This window comes from Bubalus bubalis, chromosome 1 (genome assembly GCF_019923935.1).
Source record: "Bubalus bubalis isolate 160015118507 breed Murrah chromosome 1, NDDB_SH_1, whole genome shotgun sequence".
Taxonomy (NCBI): Eukaryota; Metazoa; Chordata; class Mammalia; order Artiodactyla; family Bovidae; genus Bubalus; species Bubalus bubalis.
The window spans coordinates 68,382,142-68,407,579 of record NC_059157.1 but is presented as its reverse complement, the minus strand read 5'-3'; the positions used below and the strand labels follow the sequence as shown (position 1 = coordinate 68,407,579).

Genomic DNA, 25,438 nt, shown 5'->3' with positions numbered 1-25,438 from the left:
AGCTGGCATCAGACAACTTCTCTATGTCTTGTGCCTCTGAAGTTGTCAGCCCATGACCTTTTTTCTGAAATGTAGAATGTTACAAGAGAGTGTAGGGAAAGTATGCCAGGTGTAGAGTATAATCTACATGGAGTCAGAGAGTAATTAGCTTTGTGAAGGACAAGTCCAAATACAAATGTTTGTTAGTAGTAACAGCTAGAGAATAACCAAGATTATTTAACTCTTGTAGGCCTGTTTGGATGGTATGTGCCAAAGGCTGTTCACTCATTTCTGTTTTTGCTGCAACAGAAGCCCTGAGAGTGGCAGGGCTGGGAGGCCTGAGCAGCAGAAAACTTATATGCCTCAAATGGAAAGGCTGCAGAAGGAAGTTCAGACATGGGAGATCCACTTACCACCTTTCCCCTCTACCTAGAAGGTACATGGCACATGCTTTCCTCCTGACATGCTTCTTTTATGCTAACTACATGGACAGAGAGGGTATGAAGTACGTGGGGGAGACAAGTGTATCACAAAGTACTTGAGATTAACAAGTCCATGTCAGCAATACCAGAAACCATACTAGAGAAACAGCAATGGAGAAACAAAAATAATAAAAGATACACTTTGCTGAACAAAATATACTACAAAAAAGATTTCTCATCTTTGGTTAATTACATTTTTGTTTAATGACAGTACTGTAAATCAGACTCAAGGTAATTTGCTAACTTTTACAAGGCATTTCATTGCAAAAATAATGACTACATGCCTTGCTTATACTGTTCAGTAATCTGTTCTTGAATTGAAAATAAAAAACAAATAGAATCAGAATCTGAGTCATTTTTGTTTGTTCTTGTTTTTTTATTTTTTAATCTTGTTTAGATGTGAGAGCTTTTAGACTCTATGACTGTTTCAAGGACTCCTGTGTAGTGTTTGCATATTAAGTTATCTGAAATGGTAGAAAGCTTTCTACATTTCTAGGCTTAGAATCTTTCAAAGAAGTAATTGACATTACACTTGGAGTAAAAAAAAAAAAAGTTCTGCAGAAGAATGATGGAGCACAGAGGATTTTTAGAGCAGTGAAACAATTACTCGGTACAAAACGATAATGGTGAGTGCATTTGCATACATTTCTCAAATCTATAGAAAGTAAAACACAAATGGTGATCCCTAATGTAAACTATGGACTGTGGTTACTAATAGTGTATCAATACGGGTCACTTGCAATAAAAATCTCACGCTAATGCAACAACAACGCAGTAAAAATAGGAGAAACTGGGCTGGGAGTACAGGGTAAATGGGAACTCTGTACTTCTCATTCAGTGCTTTTCTGTCAACCTGAAACTGCTTAAGAAATAGTCTATGAAACAAGTAGAGCAGATTTTTCCACCTAGTCGTACAAAATCTGACACAAGTTTGGAAAGTGCCTGACGAGTGTACTTACACTGCTTTTCTAGATTCTTTTTCATTCAACAATATAAATTCATTCTTTATGTTGCAAAAGCATATCTCCAGAGAAATTTAGTTCAATAATCATAGTAAAAACATTTTCACCTCCAGCGTCAGAATCTGCTCTTGAGACCCAAATAGCTCATGGTATAGTTGACTTAAACACGTTTGATACAAAGAGAGACACACCAGGGACACATTAACTTCACTTTCTCCACCAAACCCCACGTTATGATAGTCCCGTGAGGCATTGCGATTTTGGTTTAAGACCTGTTTCTGGGACACGATGGACTTAATGTATCAGATCTTTAAGTATAAGATATTAAAGTCTACCCTTTAATATGCTGTCATCTGCAGTTATCAAAAGATCGATTCTGTTTTTTTTAATAATATCTTGCACTTCAACTTAATATGAATATTATCTAACGTTCTTATTTCACTTTGCTTGAAAAAACACAATGCTCAGATTTCACCATTATATTTACTAAAAAAAAGTAGCAGCAAAATGTACATAAAGCACAGTAGATGTAAAATTGTTTAGGAAAAAAGATTGGGAACTTCTCATTGCATGAAGGTTCAAACTGAAAAGGCAGTTGGTGCACCATGCATGAGTAGATGCACTAAAAACTCAAGAAAAGTCCTTTAAAGAAGTAGCTTTCATGTATTTGTAGTCTAAGTACGAATGCACAGTGTGTAACTTTTTTCAAAGCAGAGCATTTGCTGCCATGGCATTTCTACTGCTGCTGCTGCTGCTGCTAAGTCGCTTCAGTCGTGTCCGACTCTGTGCGACCCCATAGATAACAGCCCATCAGGCTCCCCCGTCCTTGGGATTCTCCAGGCAAGAACACTGGAGTGGGTTGCCATTTCCTTTCTACTGCACTGAAGCTCAAAGCTCATCTAGGCTAATTTGTCTCCTCTAGAAGCACCACTGACTGTAAACGTACTACATTTAAAAAGAAAATAGCACTCTGAAGATGTAAAGGGATCTACAAACTATGGGCCCACAGACCACAATAAACAATGGTCCATGCTTTACTTTTTATGCTGAGAGCTAAGAACGGTTTTAAATTTTACAAAGTTGTGAGAATGAAGAAGAGGAAGATAAGGAAAGAGAGAAAGACTAAATATGGTCAGAAAGCCTAAAATATTATTAATTGTCTAGTCCTTTACAGAAAGAATGTGCCAATCCTAATAAAAACATGTCTTACCAGAGAAGGACTACTCATTTCCAATCATTTCAAAATTAAAAGACATACGTACATTTTCCTCTATTCTGTATGATGTGTCTCCTAATAAGATTTCCCTGAAATATGTTCTTAGTCTACCCACAAAACACACTGGACTAAAACTATATCATAAATAGAATTTAGTTTATATGTATATCTATCTTTCACTTATAATTAAGATATAATCTCATACATGTAATACTACTTTTTTTTTTTCAGCACAGTGAACATGTTCTCTCATGATACGTGCTCTAAATGTACAAACTATATGTTAACATGTGGGTATGTGGGGCGTGTGGAAAGAAAAAGAAAGGGATTGGACAGCCTGCAAGAGAAATCTGACCTCTAATTTTTTTTTTAATGAGTTTACTGTTTTGTTTTTTATTTGGCCTTTCTTTGTACAAAGGGAATTATCAATTTTAGGATGAAAGTTTAAATTTGGGGGACAACTCTAATTCAGTGCCACTATGATTTAGAGACTGTACATTAATTTTGTCCATTTTTTTGTGATGTAGCTACTGGCACTGAATTCTAGCTGACACTTAATGTAACTTTAGCATTAAAATTCTTTCTCAAGGACAAGCCATTTGTTAATAAATGATTTAGCATACAAAAATGATTAATCATAAGAACTAATGCAGTATGCATAAAGTTCAGATTACAAACAAATTAGAGTTAAACACAACTGTAATTTATAATAAGTTCAAATAGCTTTCAGAAGAGTCATCTCTGGAGTATGAACAACAAGAATTTATTTTTCTGCTAATTTGCCGCAGCAACGTTTCCTAGCCCAGTGAATGAGTGTTCATATAATACTCTATGTATTCAACATTGACATACAAAGTTGACTGAGAAACCAGCTTTATTCAGAAAGGGACTATTTTCCAAAACACAAAAATTAAATGTTTCTGAATATTTTTAAGATGATGTAAGGCTAAAGGGGAAAAAAGTACAAACTTTCCACTAGCCCATACTTAGTGAATATTTCAAACTATGTCAAAGCAAAAGTTAGCAGACATCATGTCCTTGAAGCTTTATATTAGGTGATGTGTTAAAGCAGTATTCTTAAAGAGATCTCTGAGGAGTTATGGGTAAAAGGTACTATGGAATGCTTCTGAGATAAATTCTCAAGCACATCAGAAAGAATATCTATTTATTTGCAAGGAAAGTAAAAATTATTAGAAACTAATAGAACTTCCAAAATGGAAGAATCCTCAGAGTTAAAGCATACCAAAGAAAGATATCTAAGAAATGGATGTTGGGGGCGGGGGTGGTGGTGGTGTGCAGAGATAGTGAATGGCAGATAAATATATTAAGAAATAAAAGGAGAAGGGGATGACAGAGGATGAGATGGCTGGATGGCATCATTGACTCGATGGACGTGAGTTTGAGTGAAGTCCGGGAGTTGGTGATGGACAGGGAGGCCTGGCGTGCTGCGATTCATGGGTCACAAAGAGTCGGACGCGACTGTGACTGAACTGAACTGAACTGAACTGAATGCCCTAGGCTGTTCTTGAATAGTAAATCTGGGAGGAACTTGAGCTGGAAGGTGAATAAATCATGTACTCATTATGACCCCCCCCCCCAAAAAAAGAAAGAAAAGCATTCAAAGATAGCATGTAATTATTTCAACAAAAATAAGTAAATATGCTCAAACTGAAAAATATGATTTGAAACCAGTTCAGTAGTCAAGTAGAAACATAAACAGGTAACACTCGGCTTTTGCTTTTGATAAGTGGTCTTTTAGATACAAAAATACAAAAATGTTATCTTTGTATAAGAATTATACATTTATCATTCTAATCTTCATGGTGCATTATTCCAAAATAAACATTAATCACTTTGAAAACAACAATAAAGGCTATAAATACTATACGGAAAGAAATATCTTTATAGACGTTGACTAGACTTTAACCTTTTGAATTCCCAGGTGGTGCTAGTGGTAAAAAACCCAGTTACCAATGCAGGTCCAATCCCCGGGTTAGAAAGATCCCCTGGAGAAGGGCATGGCAACCCACTCCAGTATCCTTGCCTGGAGAGTCCCATGGACAGAGGAACTTGATGGGCTACGGTCCATGGGGTCACAAAGAGTCGGTCGTGACTGAAGCAACTTAACACACAGACATTAATGTTTACTGTAAGGTTTAGATTTGAACGTGTTTGTGGGCTGCTAAAATCTGTTTCCATAACATAATTCACTCGTGTGAATTAGTGGTGTCCAACTCAGTCAGTTGCTTAGTCATGTCCATCTCTTTGCAACCCATGGACTCTAGTCTGCCAAGCTCCTCTGTCCATGGAATCTTCCAGGCAAGAATACTTTAGTGGGTTGCCATTTCCTCCTCAGGGGATCTTCCCAACCCAGGGATTGAACCTATATCCCCTGTGTCTCTTGCACTGGAGGTGGATTCTTCACCACTGAGCCATTGGGAAGCCCACATAACTCACTTGCTAAGCAGCATAATGGAAAAAAGGATATTCAAATTAGATGCTATGGTATAGAAGCATCTTCTATTCAAAAGAGAAGAATTTGCTTAATCAGTTGAGTATAAGTAGGATTACATCTCAGAGGAATAGTATGATTTCAGGACTCATGGAGAGGTTATCGTCGAGTGAGGGCGGTATGGACATTACCATGCAACGTGATGATTCTGTTATGAGACTAGTGCATCATCTTAGCACTACAGGGCAGATTTGAGCAGGGAGAGCTATACTCCATGAGAGGAACCATGGAAACTGCAGATGGAAGGACATATTTGAGCTGCACTAAATTTAAGCATTTGCATGGGGCTACGGCAAAACTTCCTGTATGTGCAAAAATAACGAAGGTGTAAAAAATATAAAGTGTCAGGAAGTATTTCAGTATCAATAGAGCCATGATTGGCAGTCTCTTCACTAAGAGAGTTTAGAAAAAATTCTGGCCCTGCTATATACTTATTATATCACAATCTCTAGGGGTTAGATTTACAAATCTAAGTTTCAAAAACAACAACAGCAACCTGAAAGCTCCTTATTTTGACCATATCTGTATCTTAATACAGTGAGAAGACTGACAAAATTTCACTAAACATAATAACTAGGCCCTTATCCCATTCACCCTTAACTGTGCCATATGGATTTTGTACCAAACCTCCCCTCGCTGAGGTTACCTGGGGTTTTTACTAATACCAATGGGCAATTTTAATTCCTCATCCATATTGACTTCCTTCCATTCTGGCTTCACATGCCATCAGAGTGACCATCTCCCATCAGATACGATTAGAGTTCCTCCCCTTCAGAGTGTTTTAATGACTTCCTCTTTCTCTAAAGATCACTCTAAAAAGCTTCAAGTATTTTGCTACCCTCCTCCTTCAATCTCCAGCCAGATCTAATGTCATCCTCCCATGTGCTTTCTTTGTTCAAACTACATTAGCCTTCTCTCTTCTTCAAATGCTCACTTCCTGCCTAGGCTCCTTGTAAGAGAGAAAGAATAGTCTGATGGTGACATCTTTTTACTCCCCAAGTTTCAGTAATCATGTTGATAATTAAAGCATTGTTTTAAAGTTTTAATGTCTATTATTACTTCAGTCGTGTCCGACTCGGTGCGACCCCATAGACGGCAGCCCACCAGGCTCCCCCGTCCCTGGGATTCTCCAGGCAAGAACACTGGAGTGGGGTGCCATTTCCTTCTCCAATGTCTATTACTACTAGGCTTTAATTCTCTACCTTGTACACTACAGTGGACATAATTTTAATTTACATGATTATGCTGCCATCTTCTTTGTCAGAAGAAAGAAGTAAACTATAAACCTCTTATAGTTTCATCTAAACCAAGGGTAAGCAAAATTTTTGGTGAAGAGCCAGAGAGTAAATATTGTGAGCTTCATGGCCCAAGGCAAATTTGAGCAATTGTCCTTGTCAAGAGACAGATACTTTGAATATTTTACATTTTATACTTAAAATGTAAAGAATATACTTCTAGCTCATGGGTCACATAAAATCAGGCAGTAGAACATATCTAACCTGATGGGCTATAGCTCACCAATGCCTGACCTAGACACAGTATTTAAATATGATATATAGCCTACAATTTTAAAAGCTACACCTCTAGCTAAGTCAGCTTCTTGATGCCTACTTCATATTTCCACTTGAATTCTAACAGGTATCCCAACAGGAAAAAATAAGTTAAATCAATCAACTCAGGTACTTACCTATATCTCTGCCACTTGAGATCTATCCCATGCCATCAAACTTCCCCAATCCAATAAAATATGATAACCCCATGCCCCTAAATCCAAAATCCAATGCTTGATCAATAAATCCCATCAGCTCTACCTTCAAAGCAATTTCCAGTCTCAACAAACCTTGTCCAACTTTATTGCTACAATCATAATCCCAACCACAAGCTTTCACCTGGACAGGTATAATAGTAAGCTAAAGGACCCCTCTTCAACCACTGTTTTATCCCTCCCCAATAATACATCCTCCATGTAGATATAAGGAACTGGGCAAGAATAAATCTAACCATATCACATCTATATATTAAACCTTTCAATAGATTTGTTTGGCATCTGAACATTGCCTACAAGATCCTAATTTTTCTGGTCTTTTGCAAGGTCCTATCTTCACATGTCTCCTGTGCCCTTTCTTTATTCCAGCCAAACTAGCCTTCTCAAGAAAATAGCAAGCTAATTTTTATTTCAGAATCTTTTTGTATGTTATTATTTTTGCTTAGAACACCCTGTATCTTTGAAGGACCTGCCTCGTTCTCTTCATTCCAATCTAAACTGAAACACCATGTCTTCAGAGAGAGAATTTCTTGACCTCTGTATAGCTAGCTATAGTGAATGGATATGAAGAGTTTACTACTAGGAAGAAGATTAGGTGTGATAATTTTTTTTTCCTCCCTCTCTGTACTTATCTTCTTATCCCTCCTCTGGCTTTCTACTCAATTATAAAATGCATATAATTTCATGTCCTTTGAATTTCTTCTTTCTAAATTGAGAGATTAATTTCCTCAAAAACCTTTATTTGAGAGGAAAAGAGGCATAAGGTAAGACAAAATAGAGTAAATGTTTGCTTGGTATAGGGAGTCACCTTTATATGGAAGGATAATTCCACCAGGAAACAAAAACAAAAACACTGCTGGCAATTCCGAGTTCCCAGATTTGAAGCCAGTGAATTTTCCCATGTTCAAGCACCCTTGACCATAGAGATGAAGGGTGTACACTTAAGGCTATTAACTCATTATGACTGTCGACAACTGAATATGGTGTTGATGGATGTGATAGTGATTCAAAAGAAGTTCTATCAACATTTCCCAACAGAACAAATGCCTTCTCTAATTAGCAAATTCAATAAAACACCTAAAGCTGATGAAGAATTTGTTATACATTATGTTCCATTTGCACTGGCTTACCATGTTAGAAAGCTGTCAAATTAATTTAAAAAGAGATATTCAGTAATAGAAAAGAAATCATTTAAAATAAAATTTAACATTACATTGACATACTAGTTTGTAGTTGACTGCAAGAGCAGTAAAGAGATGTCACTGACTCCTAAGTAGTGACCATTGTGTAATTTGAAAACTCTAAGTGAATTACCAAAAGAGATCTCAACGTCCTTTTATAGTTTCCACTTCACTCCAACAAAAGTCAAACTCATTGCCACTGCAAGTAAGACTCACTAGTGTCTGTCCCTTCCTCGGATCAGTTCAGTCGCTCAGTCATGTTCAACTCTTGGCAACCCCATGGACTGCAGCACACCAGGCTTCCCTTCTGCCATTTATTACCTCTTCTCCTAATTCCTCACCACATGCATTTTGCTCCAGCCACATATTTTTGTTGTTGTTGTTGTTCTTACATAACAACATAACATGACCCTTGTACCCTTGCAAGGAATGTTCTTGCCCCAAATCTGTGTGCTCAGTCTCTCTCTGCCTTGCACTTTCAACTGCTATTTTCTCTGTGAGGTAATTTCTAACTACCCAATAAAAATAGCCTCTCAGAATTATCTGGTCTCCATCACAGCAATATTTTTTACCATCTAACTACCCATACTTCACATATTTACATGGCTCATTGTCTGTCATCTGTCTCCCCACATTAGAATTCAAGTTTCATGATGACAGGGCTTTTTGTCAGTTTTCTAAGCTGTTCAAAGTAAATATAAAGCTTTGTTGAGTAGAAGAATATGCACTCTGAGATATCAAGGAGCTTATACATAAATAAGGAAAGATGCAAATTAACAAGTATAGTGTATATTGAGAAATACTGATCTGCTTGTATATGGGGAGCTTGGTAAATTGCAGGAAGCTATGTCAAAATAATTGAAGAAGGCAATGGCACCCCACTCCAGGACTCTTGCCTGGAGAATCCCAGGGATGGGGGAGCCTGGTGAGCTGCCATCTATGGGGTCGCATAGAGTTGAACACAACTGAAGTGACTTAGCAGCATGTCAAAATAATAATGTAGAATCTGGGAAGAGGCAGAGGAGGTGACATCTGAGTTAAGGGATATAAGGAAGAAAGACATAAGGAAAAAAGAAAGAAAGCAAGATCTTACAAACGAGCATCAGAAATGACCACAGGAAAAATAAGTAAAAGAAATATCATCATATAGAAAAGTGTAAGATATATTGCATCCCAATTATTATGTTATATACATTAACTATAAAAACCAAACACAGTTTATACTTTGATAAAGCTAAATTGATAAACAGGTCACACTGTGACATGACCAGATATAGATCTGCATTTCTAAATTTTCAGAAAAAGCCTTTTGCCAAGACACATGATGATTTAGGGAGGCAAACTCACTAATGGATGAGGCACATAACCCATAAAGTTATACCGAGCTTGTGATCACTGTGTCCAGCCTTCATCATGGAAAGGTGCCAGATTAATTTTAAGTCTCTTGAAATCTAAGTTGGCAACTTTGAAGTTCATGTGTAATTCATGAGTTTTTTAAAGGACACCTCATAAGTGACAGAGAACTGATTCTTTACACTGAGGTAGGTATGATATTATAGGTTGAAGAGGTAGAAAAAAAACAAAAAAAAATTAGAATTAGCAGTACTTTCTGCCGAAGATTGACATACCCAGTCTCGCATACAAAGCTATTTTGAATCTCTTGACTTCAATATCTAGGTTCTTTAGTTTGTTTATCCTTAATCAGTACATAAAGAATTTAAGTTGCTTTTAAAGCACAGTCTTAACACTTCATACCACAAGTTGTCTATGAGGATGACTACAAAATAAAGTGGACTAAGGTAAGTGCCTGCTTGGAGAAAGCCACTTTCCTCTGTCTTCTTCCAATTTAATTCCATTTTTTTGTGGCAAAAGTTCTACTAAAAACTTCATATGCAAATTAGCTTAAGAATTTACATCATATTTTACTATTAATAGCATATGTTAGAATTACATATTTCTAGCTTACATATTTCTCACACCTGCTCCTATCACTTCTCCCTTTTTTCCTGTTTATACCACTTACTTCTACTCTATCTCTTTAGCTATTTATGGGCTCTTTATTCCCAGTCTAAATTCTTTTTTCTCTCCATGGATGTGTCTGGAGAAAGCTAAAGCTAACATATCACATAGAAGATAATGTCTTGTAAACATCTATTCTTCAAGTCAAATTCCATAACAAATTTCAAATGCAACAAAAAGTCAAATGAAATTTAAATTCTAAACCAGGTGCCCACTGTCTTTAAATGTGTAAAAATAGAACATTAAAGTTCCCCAATAAAAAATGCTAAAGGCTCATGGAAAAAATGTTTAAAATAATTTCTCCCTAAATAAATTTATTGTTTTAGAGTTGAAGGGAACCATCATAAAATGAGATTTACCTTGAATATTAAAATAATTAATGAGAATTAAAATATACTTTATTATGTTACACGGTAAAATACTTTTTAAAACACTGGGAACAAATGCCATCTGAATGTTGGGTAATGTTTTATAATTTCAGTAAAAAGAAGGGCATCAATTAGCATGTTCTTCCCCCATAAAAATGGAATATTTTACAGCTAGCCTTTTTTGCCCCCATGACAATGACATTTATGATCAAAAGAAGGTAAAGAACACTAAAAAAAAAAATGTACTGGTAGGATTATTGGTAGGATTTTAAATGTTGTTGAGGTGGGCATTTACAGGTTTTTTAATATTAGGATATATGCATTTATATTTTAAGTTTAAAACAAAACTAAAGTGGATATACATAAGTCTGCATTCATTCATTCATTAGGAGTCACTCAGTCGTGTCTGACTCTTTGCAACCCCATGGACTATACAGTCCATGGAATTCTCCAGGCAAGAATACTGAAGTGGGTAGCCTTTCCCTTCTCCAGGGGATCTTCCCAACCCAGGGACTGAACCCAGGTCTCCTGCATTACAGGAGGATTCTTTACCAGTTGAGCCAGAAGGGAAGCCCTAAGTCTGCATTGGACTAAATTAAATTCTGACATATGTATTTTTGTATGTATATACACATACACACACCTTAACTAGAACAATGGGAAATTCTTTACATTTGATAAAATAAGACTTCAATTCCACCACTACTTAGCTTAAACTAACTGTGGTGCTGGAAAAGACTCTTGAGAGTCCCTTGGACAGCAAGGAGAGCAAACCAGTCAATTAAAAAGGAAATCAACCCTGAATATTCATTGGAAGGGCAGATGCTAAAGCTCCAAAACTTTGGCCACATGAAGCTAAGAGCTGAATCATTGGAAAAGATTCTGATGGTGTAAAGACTGAGGGTAGGAGACTAGGGTGAAAGAGGATGAGGTGGTTGGATGGCATCACTGACTCTGTGGCCATGAGTTTAAGCAAGTTCTGGGACATAGTGAAGGACAGGGAAACCTGGAGTACCGAAGTACATCAGGTCACAAGGAGTAGAACACAACTGAGCAACTGAATAACAATTTAAGGTCAGATTTCCTGAGATACACAAATAAACATCTTGTAATGTTCACTGCCAAATGTCTGAGCTTACCTCTCTTAAACAACATCCAATTATAAGATGTAGATATTTTACCCACATAACCCTGAGGAATATAAATCTCAGTGGCATTAAGCTCCTTCAAGGTAATTATTCATCACCAGTAGAGATTCTAAGATATTATTAAAACTTACGGATAACATCTCTGAGATATTCTGATTAAAAGCTATACTTATAAACTTCAACTCAAAGTTGGATATTACCTTCATTTACTGATAAAATTACATAATCACTGAAATTTATTGAATGAAAGAGAAAATGAGAGAAACAAAATAACCTTTGCACACACTGGGAAAAGATTTCAAGGGAAAAAGAGAAAGATACAAATATAGAGAGACTCTTTAGCTCTCTATCCATCCATCCTCACAAAGTTTACTCTGATCATTCTAGAGAAAAATATGAATGTGTGATGAATGCAAAACACAAGTGATTAGCTTTGTATACATATGATGATTCAAAAATAATATACTTTAACAACTTGTAAAATAGGACAGCCAGATAATTTTTCCAAAATTGTGCCTCTTAACTAAAATATTTCATGATGAAGATCATAAAAACTAAAGATTATAAATGTTAAATATTTTCAGGTTTTATTTTTCAAGTGCTCAGTATATGACACAAAGTCTGGTCATGAAAATGGAAGATAAAATAAATTGATTTGTCTTCAAAAGTAATATTGTTATATGAATGATCTCCGCTTACATCCTCAAAATTTCAGACTCTCTTGTATCTAGCTTTAGGGTGACTACTCGGAATTTTAACATGTATATTTTAATGGAAATCAAACTGATTAAAATTCTAGGTGCACTCATGATCATATATTAAATATTATTACTGTATTTAAACCCTATTTTAGCTACAAAAATAAGAAAAGTAGTGCTAAATCTAAAACTCTTACAAACTTGTTTTTAGAGACAGACTGACATGTTTATTCTTCTATCATTCTTAAAATGTACCAGAAAAATAGCATGCCTTTATTATGTACCTGAATAAACAGAACTCCTTTACTTAAGCCATTAAGAGAGAAATACATTTTTATTACTTACCTAGCAATATTTTAAATGGCTTATTTGTTAAAAGTCAAAAAAATTTTTTTAATTTTTAACAAGCATTCATATTGCCAAACTGCCTCACATTGCCTTTAAGCTCACTGGCATCTCAGTGACTATTTAAATAAATTACATATAAGTTACACTTTTACCTTTATACACACCTCATTATTATTTGAGCATATTTTGGGGGAAAGAAAGAAAATGTGATTTTGAGTTTGGAAAAAAATGTCTCAGTTCTGAATACAATAACTGTTGCCTACACGCCCTAAAATTCTCTTCCCAGTCAAAATTCCCACAATTTTACCTGTTGTGTTTTGGAAGTACACCTATACATATCAAGTATTAGTTTAGTTTTATTTTGATTATCCGCAAAGTCAATGTGTAATTTAGTGTTTGGAAATATATATGTATACAAACATCTTATAATAGTTCCTTTAAAGCCAAAAAATCTGAATGTTTATGCTACTTGCTTTTATTTGCATAGCAGACATATTTTCTTTAAAAATGATGTATATTCTACCTTAACTTAAGGATTGACTTAATTCTCACTTCTTATGCAGCCTGTAATGTACTACTGCTTAAGCAGCATAGAAATGGGCAGAGTTTAAGTCCGAGAGTGTCAGTCTAAGGATCAGCATCCACTATTCCCTAAGTAAAGTGTCATGGAAAGATGTCAATTGGATGCTTTTCTTGATAGATTAAAAGAAACTGACCAGGGACACCCACCTGATTCCCACCCACTCTCTCCGTTCTCTGCTTCTTATTTGACCTTGATGCCCTGAAGGGGATCATTAGCCAACATTCTTATTTAGAATTCAGAATGCATTTTCTATAACATCCATTATAAGTGGTGGTTGCATACAGTTGAATTAATATTATGATGTTTCATATACATTCTAGAGTAAGTGGATTTTTGTCTTCTGTCCTCAAATTTAATTACCATTCCTAGCATGTTTTTTTGGGGAAAGAATATCCAGGTTTTCCAATGACTTACAAATGATTAGAATAAAATCTACTAATAATATGGAGCCCTTGTATAAAAAATACAATTTAGCTTACTTATTATCCCTAAGAAATTTAAATTTACATGAAAATAACTGTATTAATTTTACATGCACATTTGTTACAAAAATCATACTTCATTGACACTTAACCATAATTCCGGACTTTGGGGGTCCCAATAATTAAAGTTTAAGAGTGAGCTGTAACCTTAACACAGATTTGTAATGTATTATTTTCATATCAAGAGTGAAGTACTATGAGATTTTTTATTTAAAAAGATAACTAGATCAAAATTCCAGTTTTAAAACTTTTATTTTAAAATCCTGCTTATTTATATGTACCAAAGTGAAAAAAAATTAATATTTGATGAGGCTTACTGATCTAAAGTATAATATGCTGCTTGGGTTGTACCTGAAATTAAAATTTGCTTATCATGCTTGAGAAACCTGCTTCATTCATTCAAGCCACTGTAAAGGAAGCAAAATTCCCTTAACCATAATATTAAAGCATTCCATTATGTTTTCTATTAAGCTGCTTTGTCCTTTGAATCCTTGCTTGTTTTGATTTATACTTTTAAAAGAAATTAAATTACTTAACTTGCATTAACCATTAGATGCTTCAATATAGCTGAGCGTGATATTGATTTGGGTGCATGTTTTTTACAAATGATGGTCACTATCAAAGGAAAGAATATCCAGGCAATCCATATTGAAGAAAGAATAAAAGAGTGTCGATAAATAAGAGAGATGATACGTATTATTTCTCAAATATTTGAAATATCCGATAAGCTATTAACCAGTGAGGATAAGCCATAATCCCTGGAAATAATGGCCACAGAAAGGTTTGGCAATCTCTTGTAATACTGAATGTACTGTTGGATCACCACTGCAGAGAGACAGTTGTCCCGCTACATTTTAGTGATCTGACACATTGCCAGAGAAATAAACAACTCTCCCAGCCAACAGAAATGCTGCCTACAGATTCTTGTTTTAAACCTTTGATTAAAAAAAAAAAATGTGTGTTAAGTATGATTTTCTTACACTATTTTTATCAAAAAAGAAAAGCAAAATAAGATTGTAATTAGATGTTAATATAAACACTTAATGAGATAAAAGAAAAAACAAAGTCTATTTCACTATTAAAATTTATATATACCTAATTGTATATGACACAAACTTTATTTTTGAAAAACATCTTCCTATTTTATTTCAAAAATTAATGAAATTATATATTATAAGAAAACAATGCTATTTTTGAACAATCTTTTCAGAATAGTTAATACTCTTACTTGAATATGCACAATATGTTATGGATATTTTGGAAACCACAGGACTAACAGAGGTCAACACCACTATGAACCACTATAAAGTTTCAGTTTTATCTAGAGCAACACCCTCATGCATTTCCTGCTCACACATTTCAAGGCTTAACAAATGCAGAAGAATTGACAAAATGGAATCTCCTCCAAGACAAAACGGATTCTCCTCCAAGACAAAACAAAATTCATAGGGGTCACTCCTTTTATTATATAAAAAATTCAATTGCTATGTGTATCTGAGTAGGCAACACACCTCTAAAAATAACGCCTATCACAAAACACATTTCATAGACACCAGCTTTGGCATAAACCACTCCATGGAACTATTCATAAAACTGGTATATCAAAAAACCATATTACAAAATCTATGGTGTTTTTCAACTCTGCAAAGGATATGTCAGGACACAAAAGACCTGAAGCTCCTCTCTACCATTAATCTCTTCCATATACACTTGGCAAGGCAATGAGGAATGCCAAATTTTCTACTTAATTTCTAAAGAACATCATTCTCTTTAAAGACTAGATTCTTGAAATTTTAAACAATTAAAGCATAAAAGTCACTCAAGGAAAGAAATCCAAAAGCTTCACATCAAAACTATAATACCTTTAACTAATAGATTCTTGTGGAGTCAAATAAACACGCACAAATATAGCTATATATATATATATATAGCATCTATTGTAACACAGCCAGTCTTGAAGCAATGACTTCAAATTTGATAACACCAACTCACACCAAATTCTAGTTCAATTTAACTGCTTTCAGAACCATTATAATCCACTTGGACAAAAAAAAAAATTGGGGACAGATTACAAGAAGTCACTTAAAACATCAACCCAAGGTCCATGTAATCTCAATGTGAAACTCACATCCAGTGCTCAGAATATGAAAACATGCTCACACCTACCTTGGCCTTGTCCATTCCCCTGCTGACTCCAAAAGATCACAGTCATTATCAGCAGTCCTGGAGTCCATGTCCACATTCTTCTAGTGACACTTCCCTGTCTTCTGGCCATTGCATTTTAAATTCTGCATATTGAGAGGCATGGGTAATGAAAAGTATAATAAATTGCAGCCTTAGAGAAATGTATTATCATTCTCATTCCATATCTAATATTCACTGTGCATTTACAAATCATCCTGCTTACAAGGAGATAATTTGAAAATCATGCTTCTATTTTGTGTTCTCACTATAATGATTAATATGAAAGTTCATTCATCTTGAACCTCATATTCTCAACACTCACTTGAAAATTTTTCACTATCAGTTTGCAAAACAGGCCATTAAACCTATGAATGCTTAAAAAGGACTTCCAAAATAACTACTTGAGTACAGTCAAGCAAAAAATTATACTTGGACACTATTTATAAGTAGTTATTTAAGTAAATTGATGCATTATAACACTGTACCATTTCTATGAACATATACAAATATGACTTTTCAATGCATTTACATAAACATTGCATATATCATATCTCTGAAGTTCAGAGTAAAATGATACTCTAGTTAGTCATCAACTTTAATGGCATAAAGAGATTCATCATGTACACAAAACTAATACTGCATGCTTACAATTGAGAGTAAAATTAATTGTGGAAACCACAAAACATTTTCAATTCCAGTTCCGGATATACACACCATTGAAAGTCATACACATATACATATAATGATAAAACACACTGGAATGTTCATTTTGACACTGTTTTTAGTACTAAAAATGCTTCAATACTCAAAGGGATATTATATGTTTGTAGCTGAATCATATACAGCAGCTAAGAAGAATTGAGTTGTCACTCTTACCAAGATGGATCAATGTCAAAAATAAAAATTTAAACAAAAATAGCAAGCTGCGAATTGATAGGTTCGATAATGTATCTTTTATATATAAACATATATAAATATAATTTTAATGATTGTACATGTTTACATGGTTACATAATAAGCCATAAGGATGATCAACACCTTCTAAAATTAAGAAATTTCAATTTTAAAAGTTATACAGTCTTCAAGAAGAATCTTAAGAGAAGACTACCATTAAGTTCCAGTGTTTCCACAGTTAACACAATATGAAGTTAAGTGAACTTAATGATTTCCTGAATAAACTCTATATTCAAAATGCTACATAATCATAATTCTAATAAACTTGGAAGGGAATCTAGACATGAGGAGCTTTTTCTTCTTCCTTTTTTATACATTAAGAAAAAGGATTTAATTCCTCACTTTGCATTACTTTATTTTAAACTCATAGTGTCAAAGCTAGAGGGAAATTTAGACCCAACTAATCCATCCTCATTTGAAACAAACAAACAGGCCAAGAAGGTTGGGATGACATTTCCAAATCCACGTGTAACAAGAGACTGATGATGGCGATAATAGTCTCAGTACTAAAAAATATTTTTTTTGCTGTCTCTAAAGTTAAAAAATAAAATAAAATTTAAAAAAAGATAAAGCAATTCAAAAAAATATTTTTGTTGTTGTTTTTGTTTTCTTTTTTTAATTTAAATTTATTTATTTTAATTAGAGGCTAATTACTTTACAATATTGTATTGGTTTTGCCATACATCAACACGGATCCGCCACGGGTATACACGTGTTCCCAATCCTTAACCCCCCTCCCACCTCCCTCCCCATACCATACCTCTGGATCATCCCAGTGCACCAGCCCCAAGCATCCTTATCATGCATCGAACCTGGACTGGCAATCCGTTTCTTACATGAAATTATATATTTTTTGAAAATTTGTTTTCCCAGATTTTATTACTACTTTAATTGCCTTGCAACCTTAGTCCCTTTTCATTCTCGAATAAATTCTATGAAATAATAAATATTTCAATTGTCGTTTCATAGCTGAGAAAACAAAAGTTTAGAGAAAAGCTACACAATTCCCAAGTCATGTGATTAGTAGCTATTGTGACTTAAGCCACAACAGGATGACTTCCGAACCTATGCTCTCAACTAGTGATCACTATGCAGGAATTTACTTCTAGATCTCCCAACTAGGATCCAATAATGATTCCAAAGAGGATGCTGAGAAGAAGAAAAGGAAATAGCTTACAAATATAACCTTGTGTACTTATCCCAAATATACACCTTCAAATTGGAAATCATTGAAACACAAGACAATTGAGCTATCACAGTTAAAGAAAAAAGCATCAGTCCTTTCCAGAGCAATGTGGGGTGCCCAGAGCAAATCTCAACACCTTCCCAATACACCTTAGCATTACTAGTAATTTTACACTGAAGAACGAGATGAATAATATTACAAAAGAGCAGTGGTGATGCCTGATTATTTGTTTAGGAGGCAAGGGTCAGAGTAAGAGGTTTATCAAAAACCAATCTTAATGATATCCATCTAGAATGCATCTCTCTCTATACACACACACACACACACACACACACACACACACACATGTGCACATGTACAAACACACAAAGACTTATAACCATCATTTGATAGTTCTTTGTCCACTTCTAATATCCTGTAATAATTTTTATCTGATAGCAATAATGTCAAAATTCACAATTAAATCATCATTTATTCTACACAGAATTGAAGCAGCATGTGAAAAATCTTAAAATACTCCTCACGAAGGATTGGCATATAAAATACCAGTTCCATTATATATTTTAGTAAAATTTTCAAGAACAGATGGCTTTCAAATTGTTATTATAATCAAAAGAAAATGTAACCTTCCTCTCCAATTTGATGTTTATAGAAAACTAATATATCATAAATGCCAAGTTTCTATGATAGATTATCTATATGCTGTTCTTGTTCTATAAATATGAAAAATCATAACTTTCTAAGAAACTTTTATATTAATTAACAACTGTGCTCACATAGGATCAAACCAATCCATCTTTTTAATTCTTTTCAGAGAAAAACAAAGTAACTAGAAAAGAGGTATGCTTGATAAGCCAGAAAATAAAGCTGTCATATACCATAAAACATACAATGGACTTCTCAATCTGTTTTGGAACATCTTTTCATGCCTGTGAATAATTAACTGAAAAATAGCTACTTTATTTTATGAACATTCCCTTGTAACTGTTACTCTTTAAGGATGTGAATAAGTCTGAAAACATGAACAGTTGTATCCATTATGCTTTTATGGCCATTAAATAAATGTGGGATTCAGTGAGCAGAAAAGCAGAGCTTAGGACTTCAGGTCGGTAATGACTATATAAATACACCTTCACTCAGTAGTTCTCATCTTGCTCTATTAACGAGGAAAGTCACCAAAAGAAAAAAAAAATAGATCTTAAGAATGTATAGTGTATTATATCTTGTCATACATAATAGCAAAATTACTGGGTTGGCCACAAAGTTCCATAAGACGTTATGGAAAAACCCACATGAACTTTGTGGCTAACCCAACAGTTTGGATATGCACGGATTTGTAGCAAACAGCATTAGGAGACAGTGGCATGGAGTGCTATAGCTCCTCAGACTCTCTCCAGATTGTGCTGTGTCCGATGGAGCACACACTCATATCACCTGGTTTGAGGCTTGCTTTCAGATCTAGAGGTGCTCACTAGAAAGGAGGGACTTGAGTTAATAATACTGTTCAGCTGTAGAGCACCTAACATCAATGCAAGTGGAAGTGTCTAGGCATTAGGGCCACTTTTGTTACCACTTTGGTTTATATCTGCATCTAACTACTAAATATTATTATTATATGTATGCCCTCTCCAGTCATTCTACTTCTCATGTGGATCTTTTTGATATTTTCTTCTTCCCAAGCCAGCAGACCCAACCAACCAGTCTTGGTTTTATGCATACGTGTCTATTTCTGTAACCAGACAGGTAATGCCTTCAGATTCACTGCTTCATTATGATATATAGAGTGGTTCTAGTCAGCTTCTAGAATAATTTTTCACCAACTCCCTTAAAGAAAATTCTTTATGGAAAAAGAGGTTTCCTTGCAAGCCCCCCTCCTGGCAATAGATTTTTTTTTGAATTTTTTTTAAATTTATTTATTTTAATTGGAGGCTAATTACTTTACAATTTTGTATTGGTTTTCTGTATTGAAGTGATTCAATGAGCACTGAGATGAGCCAATGAGCCTACAGGCTGATTCTTTTTTGCTCAACTTCTCTATTAGAAAGCAACCTCTCTGGTCACCCTTTTAAAACTAAAGCCCAAAGAATCAAATGGGATCAGGAAGTGACCATGGCTCATAGGTCATCAGTTCTCAGCATATTATTGGAACACAATCTAAGCCAGAAAAACAGCAGAGCCCATTACAGATCTCGAGTTCCAGTTATTAACATTGATTTTTTTCAATGGGAAATTTTCATTAGAAGCCAGCACATGACTTACATTCAGTAATAACTTAGAGTAAGACATATATTGAAGCCTCACTTTGACATTGTCCTTGGTCTAAATGCCATGGAGTCATTTTTTAAAAGGGGTCTTTTTGACCTTAGTAAATTCTCAAAGGTAGAAGTTATCTCTGTCCAAACTATACCTAGCATTTAATAGTGGCAAAGTCTTCTATAAGCCCAATAAGTAGTACAATTTATATAAATTATATATATACAGATACAGTCCATGGATACATTTATATTTACTTTGTTTTCCAATAGGATAAAACTTGGGAGCTGAAAATGTTACTCTAGGTCACCATGCTTTAGAATAAAGAGTGCAGACAACGAAAAGACACTGGGTTCCTGACCCCCTTTAATATTTTTGACAAATTAATTAATCTCTTTAAGATTCAGTCTCCATGATATGTGACAAATAAAAATATCTCTAAAATTCCTGGATCTAGCTAATCCAGTCAACAAATATGTATCAGATATTATACAAGTTACTGAGCTACAATAGTAAACAAGAAAGCCAGGGTCTCTGGGCTTTTAAGGCTTGAATTCTAGAGAGGAAGTCAGGGGCAGAAATCAAATTAAGCAAAAAGAAAAATCATTGCCAGATATGCTAATGCTAAGTCACTTCAGTCGTGTCCGACTCTGTGCGACCCCATAGACGGCAGCCCACCAGGCTCCCCCTTCCCTGGGATTCTCCAGGCAAGAACACTGGAGTGGGCTGCCATTTCCTTCTCCAATGCATGAAAGTGAAAAGTGAAAGTGAAGTTGCTCCGTCGTGTCGGACTCTTAGCGACCCCATGGATTGCAGCCTACCAGGCTCCTCCATCCATGGGATTTTCCAAGCAAGAGTACTGCAGTGGGGTGCCATTGCCTTCTCCGTTGCCAGATATAGTCACATGAAAAATCGAAGAACTGAAAAGCCCACAAGGGTGTTGGGGGAACATCAGATAGTTTATTTTAAACACTTCTTTCAGGTAACAATATTTAAGCTTAGACACGAAAATAAGAGCTAGCTTTGCATACAGTGGGAAAGTCTTTCAGGAAGAAAATAAAACAGAATATCTAAATACCCTGATATGAGGAGGATCTTGATATGTAGAAGGAATGGAGTATATGAATCTTTTTTGATTGGAGTGAAGCCCAAAGAAAGATTGATGAGATATAACTAAAAGATATGATGTGAGATTAGAAAGGCTTTATTTTTAATCGCAGAGAATGTAGGCTTTAGTACAAATACACTGAAAATGTAGGGAGAGGTATGAACCGATAGACATTTTAAGAGATCACTCTGGTTTCTAAGTAGTACAGGGAGTTAATGTGAAATTAAGTAGACTAATGGTGAGGCTAGGATAATGGAGTAGGTAAGAAAAGATCTGGGTTTCTTCAGTGGCTCAGCAGTAAAGAATCTGCCTGCAATGCAGGAGACACACGCTTGATGCCTGGTCAGGAAGATCCCCTGGAGAAGGAAATGGCAATCCTCCAGTAGTCTTGCCTGGGAAATTCCATGGACAGAGGTGCCTGATGGGCTACAGTCCATGGGGTCACAAAGAGTCAGAAACAACTTAGTTACTAAACAACAACAACAAAAATATCTGCATCTGGCTAGACTGGAAACAAATAAAGTAGAAAAATTCTAGATATATTTGGAACCAAGATATTTTTAATGAATGTTGGATTGAGTATCATAGGAATAAAGGAGGAGGACACAAATGTGACCCATAAGCTCATGGCTTAATTATTTGAATGGTTGGTGGTGACATTTCCTAGGACATGTTTCTCTTGAATTATTCATGTGCAATTGTCAAGAGAGGCACATCCTCTCAGAGGAAAGGTCTGGGCCAGACTCAACAACCAGAAATCACTAGCTCTTTAGTATAGAAGTGGTGTGTAGTGCTTAGGGAGGTTGTGTATGGAGAGAACAGAGTGATGAGGATGGAGCGGATTCATGTTGATATATGGCAAAACCAATACAATATTGTAAAGTTAAAAAATAAAATAAATAAAAGGAAAAATAAAAATAAACCAGGGGAAAAAAAAAAAGGTTACATGGAGGGATAGAAACAAAAAATACTAGCCTGTCCTATTAATAGTGGGGAAGTTGAGTTCATGATATTTGCAAGAGCATATTGAAAAGCAGAGACATTACTTTGCCAACAAAGGTCCATATAGTCAAGGCTATGGTTTTTCCTGTGGTCATATATGGATGTGAGAGTTGGACTGTGAAGAAGGCTGAGCGCTGAAGAATTGATGCTTTTGAACTGTGGTGTTGGAGAAGACTTTTGAGAGTCCCTTGGACTGCAAGGAGATCCAACCAGTCCATTCTGTAGGAGATCAGCCCTGGGATTCTTTGGAGGGAAGGATGCTGAAGCTGAAACTCCAGTACTTTGGCCACCTCATGCGAAGAGTTGACTCATTGGAAAAGACTCTGATGCTGGGAGGGATTGGGGGCAGGAGGAGAAGGGGACGACAGAGGATGAGATGGCTAGATGGCATCACTGACTCGATGGATGTGATTCTGAGTGAACTCCGGGAGTTGGTGATAGACAGGGAGGCCTGGCATGCTGCGATTCATGGGGTCGCAAAGAGTCGGATAGGACTGAGCAACTGAACTGAACTGAACTGATGAACTATAATGTCTAAAATTTTTTTCCCACAGTCTTCTTCCTCCAAATATTTTATTATTTTTTCTTTTACTTTTATTTTTATTATTTTTAATATAAATCAATTTAATTGGAGGCTAATTACTTTACAATATTGTATTTTTAAATGTGGCAATTGAAGACAGAGGAGTAGTGACAGATTAGGAGGGAATGGTAAAAGCTGTGGCCTAGGGTGAGTGTCAGTGCAGATAAAGAATTGTAGGAATGATGATAACTGAACAAATGAGTCAGAAGCAGAATGATGTCCAGAAGGTGGGCTACCTGCCATCAAGATCTTGGGGGTACATTTACTGTTATAGGAATGATCTCAGATTTGATCATGAGAGGGGTAACTGAAATGGAAATTTAAAAAAGCAATGAAGATAAGGACATCAAGAAACAGAGAAAATGGAGGATTTCAATGGTCCTTCCTTGCAGATGTTGAAGTCACTAAAAATGACAAGATGATTTGGCTGAAGAAGATTTCAGTGAGGACCTAACGCCTTACATAAATGACAAGAGTGACCAAGAGGTCTGCTGATGTCAACGATACAAAAAGAGCATGACTTCTATTTCTGAAGCTTTTGCATTTCAAAGGAAAAGTGTGATTTGCAAGAGGTAGATAAAATAGAAATCTGCAAGTCATATTAGGGAGCAAGAATAACTTCTGGTTGAAAGGTATGTGGAGATGAGAAAAGGCTGAGTCTCAACATATGGAGACTACAGAAAAGTCTTCCCTTGTGTCAATTTTAAGAAAATTAAAAAGGCAGTGTAGAACTTAACAGTCATTTTTTCAGTTTTCAGTAGCTTAGTAAATACATACAATGTAAAATTTAGATTGAACACAAAGGTATAGCAAAACCAGTGGCACAGAAACTTTTTCAAAATCTCCCAAACCAGATAACTCATTGTTCTTCTCAATTTCTTCTTGTACTACAAAATTTACTTCGTCTTATTCAGTGAATAGCACTAGTCCAGTGAAATGCACATACACATACACATTCAAGTGTGCGTACAAGTCTTACCCATTTGTAGATCATTTTTGAAGCTATATTCAAAGTAAAGAAATCATTCCATAACCTGCAAGCATTGAGATTTTTGAAAAATTGGCACATATCTTTTATAAAAGAAGTTAGACTAAGTAGAGGGCAAAGATAAAGAGTTCAACTTTGGAGGCAGATTCAGCTGAGTCATACTTGAACCATTGGTGTGGCATCAAAAAGTAACCCAGGGCTGGCAGAGTCTTTTAAAGGTAGTGGAAGCCACCTTTCTGTGAAGCTCAATTCTAGATTTCCTGGCCAAGCCATAGCATCTGGATGAGAGTTCGCTGACTCAAATAAAATTTTGTGAAGATGAAGTAGATACTTGTCAAAATAAGAGATCTATTTAGGGAGACACAGGCAGGCATAATTTTTGTACTATTGGATAGGTATATACTTAAATAGCTTGCTGTTTTTTCCTAGAAAGAGCTAACTTAAAAAGAAAAACACACAGAAAAGCTATGACATATATGGCATATATATTTACACATTTTCTATATCATGAACATATAATCATATGATATATATATCATATATAACACACACATATACGTATGTCTATATGCACGTATGTGTGTGTGTGTGTTGGAATTGCTATAGATCTTCGGCCATTCCACTATCTTAACGACAAACTCCAAACAAGACAAATACATAGTATTTTACTTCAGGGCAAGTTACAATGAGTGGAAAAATTAGGATATGTAAAATCAATGTAGTATGCCCCTTGCTTTCCATAATTTAGACTTTCTAGGGTCTAAAAGTCTTAAGTATTTGATTTCTCAAGTTATATGTAGCCATCATGGCATTTGAGAAACTCCACAAAACATTTTGTTCATGTGGATTTGAAAAAGGAAAGAGAACAATTCTTTGTTTTGCTTTGTATTCTACGTGAAACACATATTTTGTTCTTCATGCTAGTGTTAGCTTGTAATTATCCACAACTGTTTGAGGAAGAGGCAGTTTGATGAACAATAGTATTAAAGTTAAGAAATCTGGTATGCTGAGTTATTAATTATGTAAATGACCTTGCAGTAGTTACTTCAGTTCAGTTCAGTTCAGTCACTCAGTCCTGTCCGACTCTTTGAGACCCCATGAATTGCAGCATGCCAGGCCTCCCTGTCCATCACCAACTCCCAGAGTTCACCCAAACTATGTGGATGGGAGAGTTGGACTGTGAAGAAAGCTGAGCGCTGAAGAAATTGATGCTTTTGAAGTGTGGTGTAGGAGAAGACTCTTGAGAGTCCCTTGGACTGCAAGGAGATCCAACCAGTCCATTCTAAAGGAGATCAGTCCTGGGTGTTCTTTGGAAGGAATGATGCTAAAGCTGAAACTCCAGTACTTTGGCCACCTCATGCGAAGAGTTGACTCATTGGAAAAGACTCTGATGCTGGGAGGGATTGGGGGCAGGAGGAGAAGGGGACGACAGAAGAT

At 35.5% G+C, this 25,438-nt stretch overlaps 1 long non-coding RNA gene across 1 annotated transcript in view; it reads right to left on the bottom strand.

Annotated features, from left to right (window-relative positions):
* Nucleotides 1-25,438, bottom strand: part of LOC123332864 — a 56,581-nt gene that overhangs the window by 12,613 nt on the left and 18,530 nt on the right. Inside the window, exon 2 of the long non-coding RNA XR_006549993.2 lies at nt 15,910-16,031. This is a non-coding gene — a long non-coding RNA (uncharacterized LOC123332864). The remainder of the gene's footprint in view (nt 1-15,909; nt 16,032-25,438) is intronic.